Source organism: Haliotis cracherodii, unplaced genomic scaffold (assembly GCF_022045235.1).
Source record: "Haliotis cracherodii isolate W230 unplaced genomic scaffold, xgHalCrac1.p SCAF_14, whole genome shotgun sequence".
Lineage (NCBI taxonomy): Eukaryota > Metazoa > Mollusca > Gastropoda > Lepetellida > Haliotidae > Haliotis > Haliotis cracherodii.
The window spans coordinates 2,003,055-2,020,567 of record NW_027266269.1 but is presented as its reverse complement, the minus strand read 5'-3'; the positions used below and the strand labels follow the sequence as shown (position 1 = coordinate 2,020,567).

Below are 17,513 nucleotides of genomic sequence, written 5' to 3'. Positions count from 1 at the left end.
ATTTTGTTTTATTAAGTTTTCGATTAGTGGGTTTGATTGGGACGCGGCCCAGAAGTTTAGGGTCAGTTGTTCCCTACGTAGTTTAAGTGGCATTTCTCCTGTTAAGGCCTGGAGTGAGGTGGAAGAGGTGCCATGTTGAGTTCGTGTGATTAGGTTTAGGGCCTGATACTGGATTGAGTCTAGTTTTTTTAATGAGAGAGTTGTTTAAGGTGTCGAAAATGGCACTGCCATAGTCTAGTTTCGATCTAATTAGTGATATATAGAGTGAGAGGAGGGTGTTTTTAGAGGCCCCCCAGTTGGAGCCGGTTAGGCATCTTAACGTGTTTAGGTCTTTGCTGCATCTGGTTACAAGGTTTTTAATGTGAGCATCCCAGGTGAGATGTTCATCGAAGATTAATCCTAAGAATTTGGTTTGTTTTTTGGAATTTGATTGGTTTGTTGTTTAGTTGGAGGTTTAGGGTGGCGGGTTGCATATTTTTGTGTTTAAATACTATTCCTGTGTTTTTTTCTGAGTTTAGGGAGAAGCCCCATTTGTCAGCCCATTTTTGTATTTTATTTAGAGATTTTTGTAGTAAGTTTTGGGCCATTTTAATGCTTTTAGTGCGGATCCAGAGGGCTCCATCATCCGCGAATTTTGATATGTTTACTTTGGGGGATAGTCCCTCGAATAGATCGTTAATCATAATATTGAAGAGTGTTGGGCTTAGGATGCTGCCCTGGGGAGTGCCATTTTCTAGGGGACATTGGTCCGATAGCGTTTGGTCTATGCCCACGGTGATTTTGCGGTTTGTTAGGAAACTTGGATGTAGTTAATTATTTGACCTTTAAGTCCTATTTTTTGTAGTTTTTGTATTAGACCGTTATGCCAAACCATGTCGAATGCTTTGGAGAAGTCTAGAAAGATGCCTGTAGTATATTGTTTGTTAAGTTGGCCTGTTTTAATGTCCTGCTCTAGTCGGGTTGAGCGTCCAGGAGTGAAACCGCTTTGGTCTGGATTTATTATGTTGTTTTGTTCTAAGTAGTGTTGTAACCTGTTTTTGGCCATTGATCCCATTACTCTGCATAAGTTAGAAGTTAGGGAGATTGGTCTGTATGAATTAGCCTGGTCAGCTGGTTTATTGGGTTTGGGGATTGGTATGACCAGGGCTTCTTTCCAAGGTGATGGGACCTGTCCGTTTAGATATATGAGGTTATAGAGTTTCAGAAGAGTTTGGAGTAGTTTGGGTGGTAGTTGTTTAATTATCTGGTATGAAGTAAGGTCTAAGCCTGAGGCTGTGCCCTTTTTCCTATTTTGTAGGACGTGGAGTAATTCTTCCATTGTGAAATGGAGATTAATTTCTAGGTTATTATCTTTTGGCTCTTTGGTAAATTTGGTTTCTACTTTTAGTTGTTCCTGGAATTTTTTTGGTTGAAGTTGCTATTGCTACTGACGGCCGAGAAGTGATTTGCTAGGTTATGAGCTTTTTCAGTGGGGTTTGTTGAATTGTTTACGTTGGGAGTTTTTTTACGACGTTTAATGCCCCTAATGGCGTGAATTTTGCGCCAAACTGTTCTGGCGTCTGTATGATGGTTAATTTCTTCACAATTTTTTTTCCAGTCTCTTGTTTTAGCTGTTTTAACTAAGCTTTGTACTTTGTGATTTAGTTTATGTGCTATTTTTAGGTGTTTGAAGTCACGTTTGGCTTTATTGAATGCGGATTTGCGTTTACGCCTAGTTTGTTCTATCTCCTCGTTCCACCAAGGAACCGAGGGTTTGCCTATGCTGGTTGTTTTGAAAGGAATGGAGTTTTTAGCTGCGTTTATTATGTAGTCAGTGAGGTTTTTACAGTAGATTTCGGGGTCGTTACTTTCTAGGTCAGCTAGGTTAGCCTGGTTGCAAATGTCCTGAAATTTGTCCCAGTCGGCTTTGTTGTAGTGGAATTTGGGTTCCTGGTTTGGGGCTGGTGTTGGGATGTTTACGTCTCCTATAGTTATATTTATGGGTAAGTGGTCACTACCTAGTGGTACCCCGTGTACTTCCCATTGAATACTTTGGGCTAAATCTGGGGTGCATATGGTTAAGTCGATAGCCGACATTTTGTGGTGTATTTTGTCGTATCTAGTAGGTTGGTTGTTATTTAGTAGTATTAGGTCATTTTGTTCTATCCATTCTGAGATGAGCTTTCCGTGTTTATCTATTTTATCTTCTATACCCCAGGTAGGGTGGTGGGCATTAAAGTCTACTAGGAAGATTGTAGATTTATTGCCTATTTGGAGGAGGGTGTTTAAATCCTCAGGTTTGACCAGTTTTTTCTACCCAGTGGTATATATTTATGATATTAATTTTTTGGTTGTTATTTGTTATTTGGATACCGTTTGCTTCTAGGTTTGGTGTGTTTATTTTTAGTTCTTTGTAGCTTAAATCTTCCCTGACGTGTATGATTAGGCCGCCTCCGGCTCTACCTGGGTTTGTTTTGGCTCGGTCAGTTCTTATTGAGTTATAGTTTGTTAGGGTGAATTTAGATCTGGTAGAGAATTTAGTTTCCTGTATACAGACTATGCGTGGACCTTTGTCTCGTTTGAATTTAGCTTTTAATTCCTGGCCGTGGGAGGCTAATCCGTTGGCGTTCCACTGAAATATATTTAGTCCTTCCATTTTGGGGGATGAGAGGTTATTAGTTTGTTTTGAGTTTTAGGTTTTGTTTAATTGGTAGCTTCCCTAAGTTGGGAGAGAAATAACTCAAAGGAGAGAGTTGTGAGTTTTAGTTTTTGCGCTACTGAGTGAAAAGCTTTAGTACTAGCATTTGGTGAGTTTTGCTTATGCATGTAGGCTAGGAGTAGTGTGAGGTTATTAAGAGTTTTAGTGCTGGTTAGTTGAGGATTTTTGCGCCTGAAGTTTTTGTTTGTTTTAGGGGCTGAGAAAGTGATTTCATTTATTTCCTCGGTGGAAGAATACTCGTCTTCGGCGGTTAGGTTGGTTTTTATTGTTTGAGTTTTCATTGGGGAGGCTTGTGGAGGTGTTTGTGGTGTGGGGTGTTGAGTTTGAGCTTGCGTGTTGGGTGTAGCTGTGGTTTCCTCAGTGATAAACATCCCAGGTGGAGGAATATATACAATTGCATGACATGAATCAGGTGTTCAATGTATGCACATCACTTGACACGCCAACAAGTTCAGTAGCCAATGGAGAGTAGGGTGAAAGTAAAGTTGATAGGACATGTCAGTCAAAGCAAGAGGCGAGAAGAACTGCAGCAGTCAGACTGTAACGAACTGGAACAAATTTGTCCAGGAGTAGGCGGATGTTTTCCAATTATATGGTCAGTTACCGCCAGGTTTAAACATTAGTTCCCTGAGAACGGGAAGACAAAGTTGGAAAATTCGGGGTTAGAAATCAAACCCTAAGACATGACATTTGTGGATCCCAGGCCAGTGGCCAAATAGTCGAGCGAGCCTGCTCGTTCCGTCTCAAAGTGTAGTTTTGACAATGAATGGGCATGGATTGTGATTGGCTTTGCTACATGTACTGTGCATTCAGAAAATGAATTCCCTCGATTGTAATATTCGGATTCCCCTAAAATTCGTAATAAAAGTAGTAATTTATGGTGGGCACGGCTTCGTTTTTAACATTCACTGGGAAGAGAATGCAATAACACGTGACCATTTCAGCTCATCAGAGTGCCGGGATGATAATGACTACAACAAAAAGTTAATTATATTGCCATTGAACATTGTACTACCACTCTATTGTGTACTGACATGGTAACTGATGTGAATAAGTTGTATTGATTTGTAAATCTTATGCATTTTTGCTACACATTTGTTAATTATATTCCTGTTTGTTGCTTGTTTGTTGTTGTTTTTTTACCTACAGATTGCTGTTTCAATTTGGGAATCGACATGTACCAGGAATTAGTGGGATCGTCCGGGACACGCGTAAGGATGATGTGAAAAAATGATCACTTACATGGTTGAGTATGATGATGCTTTGGCTTTAATAGAAGACAATAACTGATGTTTTGGCTTTAAAGACATTAGTATTTGAAAGTAAAGAAAGAAAAGCAAACATTGAGATTTGGAACCTGAGAAGATAAAATTGGAGGGTGGAAGAATTTTGGATTCAGCAGATGGAAATAGATAAAGTACATAGGCTGAAATAACTTGAATTACACAATTATCTCTATCACCTCTACAAGTAATGAAATGTTTGATCTTTCCAAGCAGATAACACTTGTTCTGCCATTCTCTAAAACTAGATGTTGAGAAGTATTTCCTACATTTTAAAAAGTTGGCTAACAGTTTGAAATGACGACAGGAACAGTGGACCATGTTATTGCAACGTGTGTTGAGTGGAAAAGCTCAGGAAGTTTTGTTTTTTTCTGCTTTACCTTATGACAGGAGTTCTGATTATAAGGTTGATGAGGCCGAATTTTTGAAGGTTTATGAATTGGCTCCTGAAGCCTACAGGCTAAAGTCCCCAGCACCCTGTGGCTGATCAAAAGGGGCAACCAAATTAGGCAACCTGTTTGCCGTTGGTTGTGCGCTCTGTCGGTGGAGGACGGGATATTGGTGGTTGAGGGGACTTGAGCAAGGAAACAGGTGTTCCTTTGTCCAAAACACCACTTTACCCTAAATTCTCCTAAACAGATGGTAGAATGGGCCCCGTTCTATCAATCAGCTGGTCATGCCTTTCCATGTGCACAGTCAACTTCTATTTTATTTATTGCACATTATCGCATTCTGCATATAATATAAATTTGCCTAGATTTCTATACCAGAAGGCTGAGGCTGATGAGCCAATCTGGCATTATTGACCTCGAAGTTCATATTGTCTTCAAATAACTGTATAGGGCAGACTTTAATACTTTTTGAAATTGTTAGCTACCTCTGTTGGTATTGCTTGAGTATAGCACCCCTGTAGCCCCAGTGTATGTAGTCGGTTCTCTTAATTGTCATATATAATGTTTATTGCTATCCCCATTGTAGTTTTGTATTTGATACTGACCATTGCCATCATATTATGAATTGCAGATGAATATTGTACTACCACCCTAATGTACTGCCTTTGTTATTGCTGAGGATTAGTTTGTATTGATTTGTTAGTTAATTTTGTAATACATTGTTGATTGTATACAACTTCTGGGCTGTTTGTTGGTTTCACGCTAATGTGTTTTTACATACATATTTTTGGGTTAACATTGTGTCAATTTAGGAATCGATGCTTTACAATATACATACCCGAGGGTCACAACAATAATTGAAACAATGGAACAGTTGCCGCCCAAAGTGTGATGCTAAATAAAAAAATAATGACAATATATTCACCTACATTCCTTTTACTTTAGTAGTGCAGGGTTTGTGTGGATGAGGCCCATCTGTGAACTACAGACCCTGTTACCTTTCCGTATCATCCTGTATGTGCATGGTAGCTCTGAAGAAGGAGATCCCACACATGCTGGCCAATGACATTACAGCCAATGTTGAGGGTGCTTGAAGCCTACGTTGACGATGTCATCAATTATTCAATGTGAGACGAACACCTGAAGAGGATCTGTGCCTTCTACGAGAGACTGACTGAAGCCAGGTTGACTGATAATTTAGTGAAACGTGAATTTGCGCAGGCGCATGCATAATGTTATATCATAGGTCCAGGTCAGGTACAGCCTGTACAAGTTAAGGTGAAATATATTTCAAAATCCAAGTTCCACAAAACAATAAATAACTTACGATTTTTGGTTATGGCTGGTTGCTACCGTACATTTTTTTCCAAATTTCTAAAATATTTCCAAAGATCTAGCTTTAAACATGAGCAGTGTTAACAAAAGACCGACTGAACAATTCTACTGACTGTCCTAAGAAAAGGTTGCTTTATTGATGAAGAGATAAAGTGTTGAGTTCCACAAGCAGTTGATCAGTGAATATTTCACACAAACTGCAGTTTCAATTTTCACGTCTGCCAGAAATTTAAAGGTACATTCAGATCGAATAGCAGGAGTGCACGGGTGGCCCAGTCGTCTAAGGCTCCGCGATTCGCTGTGCAGAGTTGCGTCCCTTGGGCACGCCAGAAACCTAAGATTGTTGGTTCGAATCCCGGTTCGCCCCAATTTGGGTTTGTCAGCACCACACCCGTGCTCGTGGTTTTCACCGAAGTGGTAAAGGTCTGAGACCTGCATCACTTCGGGTTTTCCTCCCACATTAAGCTAACACGCCGTGATATAACTGGAATATTGTTAAAAGCAGCGTTAAACCTAACTCACTCACTCACTCGAGTGGCAGTGTTGCATAAAGTATATTGGTTGGTGTACATGTTGATGCACTCGTTGGTCAGAGCACTGCATCTGTGTATTGATTATTTTTCATCATTGACTGTGTACTCTGGTTTATAATTCGTACATTTCAATATCTTTGAATGTTAAACGGTTCAGTAGAATATACAAATCATGAATAAGAGGTAGATTGAATCAGTATGTTTCTCTTCCTCAAAAGGCAGCAGTTGAACAATAGACGTCTCTTCAAGCCATGCTGATTCCAGGCACATGTCTGATATTCCGTGAGTAAATCCTGTCAGTACAGAATTTTGTTTCATTGCCTCAACGAGAACTGATAAATACACATGTATAACAAAACATGTCCAAATTATCTTGATATTTCTACATCAACGAAATAGAAATAATGGAATTCTTAATCCCACAAGAACATTCACAAACAATTTCCATTTGAAAGATCGCCCATATATGGCAAATGATTCAACAGTAAACACTATTCCTACATTGTGCTGTACTTATAAGAATGACACTTAATCTGTGATAATATTCCTGTTCGTAATGGTTACCTGAATGTAAACAACGTGCTATCTGCTGGGTTTCTACAAACAAAAATTCAGGGAAACATGCCCTCAGACACAGTATCACTACTTTATATGCGTTATTTTTAAACAGGTTCTGGGTTTCTCTCATAGCTTCGTTCATGTTTATTTCTGACATTTTCAGCAGTACTGACTCATGCAGTCACAGCGTGCGAGTGGGGCAAACATGGTGATGATTGTGACAAACGTTGCCCCCCAAACTGTCAAGTTAACCTACAGAGGAACCTCACACACTGTAACAAGGAAACAGGAGAGTGCTCCGATGGCTGCATGACTGGGTGGCATGCTTCTCAATGTGACCAACATTGCAGCAAGAACTGTCTGGACAACGTCTGCAATCATGTGAATGGACACTGCACAAGGGGATGCAGTGGAAACACAACGGGGGATTTCTGCGAGATCACAAAAGGTGTGATATGACAATCAGTTCCTTAAACTTTGTTAATTCAAAAGCATATTTTAACAATCTGTAATACTTTATGTGGGCTATGTACTAATTATACCGTTGATAAGCATTTGGAAGTTGGAAACACATTTAGATTTGGAAGGTTTATTGATAACAGCTTCCTTATTATTTGTAAGGACTTGTTTATGGCTGCTTCTCTACCTTTCACCAGGTGTATTGTGATTCGTAACTACTGTTGGAAAATGGTTGATTCCCTAAATAATAACTACTGTCACCTTTGCCCAATGGTATTAAAGGTATATTTGTATTACGTAGTAACCTTGTGAGAGGTACAACTTTCAAGCAGAACCTCCTGAAAGGTTTTTAATTTTGTATTGTAAGGCATAGACTTTCCAGTTGAATTGCATAAGCATCTAAGTTTGATTTTTGACCAGTTGGAAGTAGAAAAGAAAGGAAAAATTGGTGATGTAAATGTTTTCTATCTTACATGTCATGACTTCAGTTCTCTCCATGCTGTACGTTGTCTTGCTCTCGCCTGCTGTCAACGGACTCGTTTTTATTTTTGACTACCATTATAATCAGTTTCAATAGAGGGTAGCTTGATGTTGTCCTATTCTATCAGGTATATATTGCATTCAGGTGGTTGGTTAAAACACTCCTCCTCGGTTTTGGTTGGCTCGTGCTTTCTCTTACCTCACTCTTTTACATGTTCATTCTAAACCTAAGAGTCTTCCACACTTCCATACAAGGATTATGTTGTAACTGCAAAGATAAATTATGCATTTGACATCACCCATAAATAAGTTTGTATTTCTTTTAATCTTTTAAGTTTTAGTTATATCTTATCACATGTGCTTGTTGTTAAATGCCGCATTCAGCAATAGTTTACTTATGTCATAGGCTATCTAATATGGGATCCAAAATATACGTTGGCTTTGAAGTTAAATAACACAAATTAAAACTTGCATTATAAACTAAATGCATTATTTAAAAGTGGTTCTGTTGTTACACATAAGAATATATCATCTATGCATTTAACCGAACACACATACATTAGTATGATATTTATCATTGTAAAACACGATTACATCATGCATCTTTATAAAAACATTGAAATATAGCATTATGAACATACATCCATGTGCAGAAGGTTCATTCATCACAGAATGTATATTAATAAGATGATGTCATCATACTGATGTTCACAAACAACGTTTATTTGGACAGTGTTTCCAAGAAGATACGTCAAGACAGACGAAACATCAGGACTGTCAACGGCAAACATTGCTTTAATTCTCAGCTTTGGCACTTTGGCAGCTCTTATCTTCATCGCCATACACTTTTTTAAGTAAGACAACGTTTCATATAACTGTTAAAGGACTGTTAAAACACAAGGGTCTTAAAACATATTCAACTGACTTATGCAAGTTATGTTTCTTTGACGCAGTGAACATATTACTGATTACTTGCATACGATTGGTTGCTAACGAGCTGTTCAAATATTATATATATGGCATTACATCGCTTACATCGAGCGTCTAAAGAACCTCTTCTTTATAAGATAGTTTGGGATTTGCTGCCTCCCTTACCCCTGATGCTATACACAAAGCAGTCAAGTGTCAACCTTACTGCTTGTGACCTTTACATCATTGAATGTGTACATGTGTTGACAGCCAAGAAATAACTATGGCTGCATTTATCAAATTACTTTTATAAATAATAATGTGTTGTTTTTAATTGCAGAATAAAATCAACCGGCTGTCAGAGAGGTAATGCAGCAAACAACGCGATGAGAGTTAGATGTAATTGGTGTAGTTGCCCCTGGCGCATGGCGCATTGCAAACAACACATACTAAAGTGCTGAAATCAATAAACTCTGGGTTGCAGAATTCTAATAATAGCAATGCTCATGCTTGTGTGAAGACCTCACAGCCTTCATCGTCATCCAGTCGCATATAAGATCATTACTGGTTGCAAAGAAGTCACCATACAATACTTATAATACCTAGTGACTATCAAAAAGCCATTTTGGGGTGTGAATGACCTCCAAAGCGACCTTGACATTTAACATATGAAAGGTGTTTACTTAGACTTCACCTTTACTTATTTTAACCTTTGACATCATTTCTTATATGTTTTTTTACGCATCTACCATATTACCATTTGAATCATGAATTCATGTGAAAGATTTGTTTGCGAAGTTTCTTGATTCTGATCCTAGAAAGTAGGATGTAGGTTTTCCGCCCTTTTCTATCCGTTTTGCTGTTGGCCCTATACTAAAACTTTTAGTTTTTATCTTTATAATGTCTTCAAGTTCCTGTGTCAAAGGCTGTATTTCGGTAATCAGGTCATTTTTAACCGATTCATTTTCAGACTGGTCCAGTTGAATCTCTGTTCTGTATGTAAAATATCAGAGGGGGGATTTTTCCGTTTGTTTTTCTCTTACCTTCTAGAATAACCTTTTAAAATTGTGTAAATTTAATGACTGTCTAGTCGTGTCGATTGTAGCAAAGTAGATTTAACAGATATTTTCAGTAAAACTTGCAGTATTTTCTTCCGGTTCATCAGGGATGCTACAGATGAGAAGATTTATTCTTCTGTCACAGATGTGTTTCAGGGTAACTTGTCCTTGAAAGGTAGAGTAGCTTTGTTTGAATTTAGTAAGTCTTCGCGTAGTTCTTAATTTCGTTGGTGTGTGTTGACACAACATGGTCGGTTGGATCGATTTCAATTTCAGCTTCACTTAATTCCGTTGTTTTTTAATCGAAATGAGCCTGTAGATCTGTTTTCGTATTAACTACAACATAATTATGCCAACCTTTTCGCTGACGCCTGTTTATCTCCCATCGTTGAACTCGACCGTGTGCTTCTCTAGGGGACTGGCATGACACACAAACTCTTTCACAAAATCTCTTGAAATACACCAGGGAAATCAAATAAAGTTTGATTGACAGGACAATATGAGCAATTAGCGAGCGTGTATTGACTGAATGGAACGTCCGTCCAATTGCAATAATTCACAAAATAAATAGGCTAAATTAGGTTTGTTATTTAAGACATAAAATTAAGATATCATGGTTTGGCTACTGTGTGGTGATCATGCCGTTGGAATATATTGCATCTGCTTTTGATACTCTAGTTCCAGAATGCTATGTACTTACTTGAAATGGTGAACTTTGCATGCGTTTTATTCATTTAAATATTGAGTAAACGTTTTCAGAGAATCATTCAGAATGAAAATGTGTGTTTATACTAGTTCAAGGCGGTTACCTTGTCAGGATTGTGGAATGACAATTTACACACATGTATGAGGTTGTTATGCAGCCAGTTTCTTTTGTCATAAATGAAGAGTTGTGTAACCATAGCCCTGCTTTCAAATTACATCTTCAAATCCTCACTTAACATCATCCATTATAATTCTGAGAGAAAGGCAACGTCTGAGCTGATACATGATATGCAATATGTAATCGACAAAACCGTTTCAATAATCATCACATATCTCCAAACAGCAGAATCATTTGTACAACCCGACAATATCACGGAAAGGTGAAAGAAGCCTGCTCAACCGGTGGCACCCATCACAAACACATGCAAAGGGGAGTTAAATGCATAACATGTCCAAATATAAAACAACAACATTTGTACAAGTAAGTATATGTTTTATTTTATTGTTTCAGATGGGAGTGGCACTGAAGACCCTGCAGATGTGACTGTATGTCAAAGTAGGTGATCCTTCACTTCACTAACAGACTGGCATTTATAGGTTCTCCACCTGATTGCAAAGTTTCACCTCAATGTGGTTGAATCACAGCCAAAGATCGCATTATCAGTTGAATAGCAATGCCGATAGTAACTAAGGAATTGTAAAGCTGACTAGATCAGTCCATTCAAAGCTTGGATATAATTTGATGACAAGTAAATAAATCAAACTGCATCTATACCATATATAGAATGTTACATGTATGTGGACACATACATTAACATCACCAAAGGAAACATTATTAGAAAGTGTGTTTCATACAGTATAATGTTCGTTTTGACTTTTACCTTAATTAGATGCCTAATGAATGGCCTTAAATAAAGTACTCTCTAAATGCCATACATTTTGCATCGTATTGATACTGTAGAGACGTAATAAATGATAAACTAATGTAGCAGCAGCTGTGGATCTACCAACAACTCTTACTTGTGAACTCACGTGCACATTACTGAGTTCGTGATTGCTGATTTCAGCATACACGATGAAGCAAGAATTCAATACACAAGAACAGGACGATTTCAATTGTTCGATAGTCTCACAACTTCCCTATAAACTGTGGGTATGGGTTTGTCTTGATCTATGTCGGTTGAGGGCGATATGTGAGACAACGTTGATATTAAACTATTCTTAAGGAACAAAATAAATGTACTTAATATAAAGTGGTTATGTTATTGAAAATGACACTATAATATTTAGTCGTTCGTTTGATCTATGCAGTATAGCAAGAAATTATTTCACAAAACTCATGCCTAGTAATGGGAGACATAGGGGCACGCCCTTTAAGAGGGATGGTGTCAATGTCGGGTGTGACCAGCACTTGCGTTGATCAAGATATAGGCCAGGCATCATTGATGACACCTGATGACTTAAAACAGCCTGGAGGATGTTGTACCTGCTGGTTCTGTCACAGGCGCTGTAGCATCTCACCCAAGACATTTACTTTGTAGTAGACGTCTGGAGAAACAGACGGTCATGGCAGTACAACAATGTTATGCTGACTCAAACAGTCTCTTACAACACGTTCCCAGTTGAGGCGTGCATTATACAGCTGCCATGCACAGCAAAAAAAATGCAGTTTCCGGTATCCGGATACCTGCCGGATACCACCGGACACTTACCCAAAACGCGTCCGGGTATCCGGTGGCAGATACCAGGCCGGATACCAGATCCGTGGTATCCGGCATGGACACCTCACCTGAAAGTATGCCACCTGGAATCCAGGTATCCGGCACCGGATACCTCACCGGATACCTCAATCTGGGTGTCCAAGGATCCGGCACCGGATACCAAGGATCCGGCACCGGATACCTCATTCTGAGTTTCCAAAAACATGTCACAATTTGGGGGTGCATTTTGTTCAATTAAGTGTGAAACACCTAAATATATATTGGAAACTAACCATGAAAATTGAACATTGCTGAAGGAATCCGGCAGGTATCCGGCAGGTATCCGGATGCAATTTTTCGAGATGTCTTAATCCTGGTAAATGATGTTAGCCTGGGCATATCAGATAGCTGTAGTAACATTCTGTGTCATTTTAGTTGTAAATATCCCCTTAAAGTTGAGATCTATGGGCATGTACTTTTGGAGAAGACAATTTTTTCAATCTTTTTAGATGTTAAGCTGTTTAATGAACAAACATCAGTTCTAATACATGTATGATGATACCCTTAAATTTCATGTTCAGACTTCCAGATTGTTCTGAGTGAAAGTATAAACTCATCGACTGTGTGCTCACTTTGGCCTTTGGTCCTAGTGAGATGATAATATGATTATTTGTAAAGGTACAAGTACTTGTTACGAGCATACCAGCTTCATTTAAGTTTTGAAACACAATATGCCTCACTCTGAGGGTGACATGTACCAGATTTCATCACACTACAGAGAGCTGTTCCTCAGTTACTGTGAACATTTTTACTGAAAGACATTGAAAGCTAATTTGACCTTCAATATCAGTTGCGACTATTTCAAAAACAATTGTAAATTGCTTCATTCAGTATAACATTGACAAACATATGACAATGATATACAACTATATGTATAAGAGTTATTTAGACTTCTGCAGGAAAAGGCACATTAGAGAACAAGAGTCATCAGAAAGATGACATAACCCCCCGGCAGCTGTCTGTAAAGTAACCACTAGTAAATGTGCAATTCTGTATGTAATGAGTCAACAGTTTAAAGTTCTTTAAGAAGCATACATTGTTTATCCACAAAAGATCCACCATGGTCGCATCCATATGAATGCCAAGTTTCGATCAAATACATTGAATGGTTTTCGAATTCTGCCCCAGAAACGAACCTCATCCCCAATTGAATCTATGTCCAACTTCATTCCATAAAAATTTAAAAAAATAAAAATTAGAAAAATCCCAAAATATCAAAAGGCATCACTTCAGTATGTGCCTGATAGCTTTGCCAAGTTTCGATCAAATACACTGAATGGTTTTTGAATTCTGCCCCGGAAACGAACCCCATCCCCAATTGAGTCTATGTCCAACGTCATTCCATAAAAAAAAAAAAATATTTTTTTTTAGAAAAATCCCAAAATATCGAAAGGCACCACTTCAGTATGTGCCTGATAGATTTGCCAAGTTTCGATCAAATACACTGAATGGTTTGGGAATCCTTCCCCTGGAAAAGGAAATGATTACGGATGGACGGACGGACAGACAGACTGGCTGATCGCTACATCACCCCGTATTATATGCCGGGGGGATAAAAAGTAAGTGTATGACCTGTTGCCAACTTCTATCCCTGCCCTAAGGAAGAGTTTGGCCATTAACAATTTTTTTGTCTGGCTATGACATTGACCTTTGACATAGCAGATCAATGTGTTATTCCAAAGATGTCCAAGCAATGCATGGTTTCATCCGATAACTATGGCTATCAAAGTGAGGCAAAATATTGGAAAATCCCCATTTACACACCTGGCTAAAGAAACATAAACAACAAACAAATTATCAATTTCTTTTATTTATATGCCTATATCACACACTGAACATTGTTCACATGATGGTTCCTGATGCAGTATGCAATTTCCTCCTATTCTTCAATACTCATAACAGAGTGGGATAACTGTTCGCTTGAAAGCATAAGCAGACCATGCTCACCAGTTCAGAGTTACTTGCCCTCAAATATCCTTTCCCTTCTATATTGCCATGGAAAAACAGGAACCAGGATGAGGGGAGGCCAGATCGGCTCTATCCCTGTTGCATTGTGTTAGTAGAATTGTGAAAATTCTATTTGGTGTTTGGGTCCACATTTATAGACAAGTAGTCGCAAACATCATTCCTTTCAAGTGATTACCACATGGCCAAAGACAATAATTTCTTCAACGTCCTTGAAGGGTCCCACTCCGACTTGGCATTGGCTGGTCTTCTCACATTAGCCAGACCAGCCTGTGTGAGTGTGTCCCAGTGTCAATTGGGATATAACTTCTTGGTAGGCCCCCATTGAAATAACAGGATTCTCCTCATCACTGTCTGCCTATCACTTCTGATATCTGGAAGGGTCCTTCCAGACTGTCAACCAGTCATCCGGGTATCTCAAGCTGGACTTCAGTTTCTGCAAAATTATGTATAAAGATTGTAGCAATAAAAAAGAATCGTTGCAACATGTACTTACAGATAAAAGGCAGCAAATTCACTTAATTTATCGTCTTTGAGTTTTGTTATATACCAAACATTTGAGATATATATTGTTCCATGCTGATGAGTTGAAACAATCATTAACTGACATCTCTTAAAAATGCTTGCCATACAAGCCAAAGTAATAGATGAGGTAGCAAGTGGGCTCATTGATCGCTCGTAATCGTACCCAATAACGTGGGATGTTGTCCATAACAGTCATCATCGGTGCGTCTTGATCGAGCTCATAACTGGTTTGCCTAGTTGAGATTTGAGATTTGATTATTTATAATCCTTGTCATTTAGCTGAACTATTGTTGGATGTGGTGTTAAATGAGTGAAATGGGAAGAAAGCCCGAAGTGATGCAGGTCTTACATGTTTACCACTTTGATGAAACCCACAAGCAAGTGTATGATGCTACCCTCGATTCAATCCCACGACCATTGGTTTCTGTCAAGCCCAAGAGATGCAACTATGCACAGCAAGTTGTGGTGCCTTTGATAATTAGGCCATCCATGCCAACAGGTGATAAAGAACAAGCAAACTGAAGAAATATTTGCAGAATAGCTACATGAACATGATGAACCAAACAGAATAATTTCAAATATTTACCACTCACTGCTACTCTTCTCTTGTTCCTCATTGCTTCCCTTTTTCCATTGATGCTGTGCAGATGACTGACTCATTCATTTATCCAGACATTCTGCAAAAATAAGTAGCATTCACATTACAGAAATATATTATTTAATTATGAAGCTTATACAAAACAAGGACATAACAGTGTAATTATAAAAATATGTTAAGCGTAAAAAAAGTAAAGTCTTTGGTGGCCATTATTGTAAATTATAGTCTGTATTAGCATCCCACAAAAGTTTAGAGTTAATAATCGTTCCTAGATCTTTGTACATTTCTTCATTATCTATAAAAAGCCGATCTAATTTGGATCATCTTGTTTTGACCACAAATCCATTACGCCCCTTATGCAAATCCTTGTCGTCATAACAAACAGTTGACCATAATACTAAAAAAAGGACCCTTGGCGTTTACAGTAAAGTATGTAGAGCAGGAAAATATCTAAATCAATCCATTCCATAAGATCTCTGCACGGAAATCATAAGGTCACGAAGCCCTGCTACGTACCTGGCATCCGCATTTGCTGCCAATCGCCTTTCCAAATACTGTTGACTTCCGCGTTGTGGATGGCTCAGAGGAACTTCGGCCGGCATTTCCGTGGTGGAGGTGAATGAGAACAATCTATCGATACACGAGGTAAGCTTATCGTAATCAAGCATCACGGTGTATATCTATACACGAGGTTTGTTTACATCCATGTTCTAAAATGGCGCCCTGGACCGCAGGGGAATATGGGTAAATTGGCTTGTTCCGGGTTAACACAAAGCTGGGCCCCCGTCTCTAATATCACAATATTGTTTGGCGCAAGTTGACGACGCGCATAGGGAGCCGGGAACTAGTTTAACACGACATAAGCTGGTTCCCGGCTCTCTATGCGCGTCGTCAACTTGCGCCAAGTTATATTAGAGACGAGGCCCAGCTTATACACTGAACACAATCGGTCATTTCGTCAAAACTGGCCAAATATTGAGATTGCAGCTGAGGTAATGCTGGCAGCTGAAGTGACGCATTAAGGTAAGGAATATGTGAATATTACAATGATCACGTATTAAAGTAATTTACCACATGTAAGCCTGTCACATGTGACACATTAACTTTCATAACCAACATGTAAGTAAATGTATCAGGATATAATTATATTTTTATATAACAAGTAGCCTGTCTATCATATGTTAGTATATGCTTATGTATATAATGAAGAAATATGTTTACTTTAACTGGATAATTTGTATGCTAATGTGACTCACTGTCTTATTTCATATACTCCCTTTACTCTGTGAGATGATTAATAGCCTCAACATATTTTTCCAGATGTGAAGAATCAAGAACAGCTTTAATGACAGGGAAGTTTTGCATCAGAGATCATCGTGAAGTGGAAGATAAGACATTTTAAGGGTATGAACATTTTCACTTGAACTAGCTGAACAATAACCATGATGACAACTTTATCATGGGGGAATTTTGGGTGGTGGGGTAGCCTAGTGGTTGAAGCGTTCACTCTTCGTGCTGAAGACCCATGCAGGTTTGATTCCTGCCACATAGCTGCGATATTGCTGAGTGTGGCGTTAAACATCAAACAAAGCTAACAGCCGCATACATACTCACATGGGGATTCCAGGTTGAAGTTAGTCCCCATCAACATGATCAACCTATGCTAGTTGTAAGAGATAACTTAATGGATCGGCTGATCAGGCTCGCTGACTTGGTTGATCCATGTCATTGTATCCCAATTGTGTGGATGGATGCTCATGATGTCAATCACTGGATAGTCTGGTCCAGACTTGATTATTTACAGACCGCCGTCATTTAGCTGGAATATGGCTGAGTGCAGAGTTAAACAACAAACACCAACATGATTCTACAACCTGCTCTTGTGGATACCATTTTGAGGATCCTACACGTAACTTCTTTTCGGGTCTTAACTATTGCAATATGTTCTACTACATGTGTTTTAAACATATATTTATTTCATTGGCTTATCTAAATGATGCTCAAATACAAAATAATTATTAATAAAATACTAATGCTATACTATTGCAAACTATCAGTTGAGCAATAATGTAATCATCTGATTATAATTAGATAATGAAGGAGAAGTCCATATTGATTAAATCTACCAGATTCTGAGATAAATGCACGTATTGATTGATTTATTTCAATGTTTTCCTGTACATAATTTTCAACAATTCCATATAAAGCTTTCTTATATCCATGCTGTATAATAATACCTATTATTTCTAATAATA

At 38.5% G+C, this 17,513-nt stretch overlaps 1 long non-coding RNA gene across 1 annotated transcript; it reads right to left on the bottom strand.

The window, feature by feature from the left end:
* Positions 1-13,599: 13,599 nt before the first annotated feature.
* On the bottom strand, positions 13,600-16,003 carry LOC139460966 (uncharacterized). The gene is made up of 3 exons (XR_011652851.1): positions 15,775-16,003; positions 15,247-15,337; positions 13,600-14,571 (listed from the first exon to the last, which is right to left on the bottom strand). It is a non-coding gene; the product is annotated as an uncharacterized lncRNA (long non-coding RNA).
* Between the last annotated feature and the right edge of the window lie 1,510 nt (positions 16,004-17,513).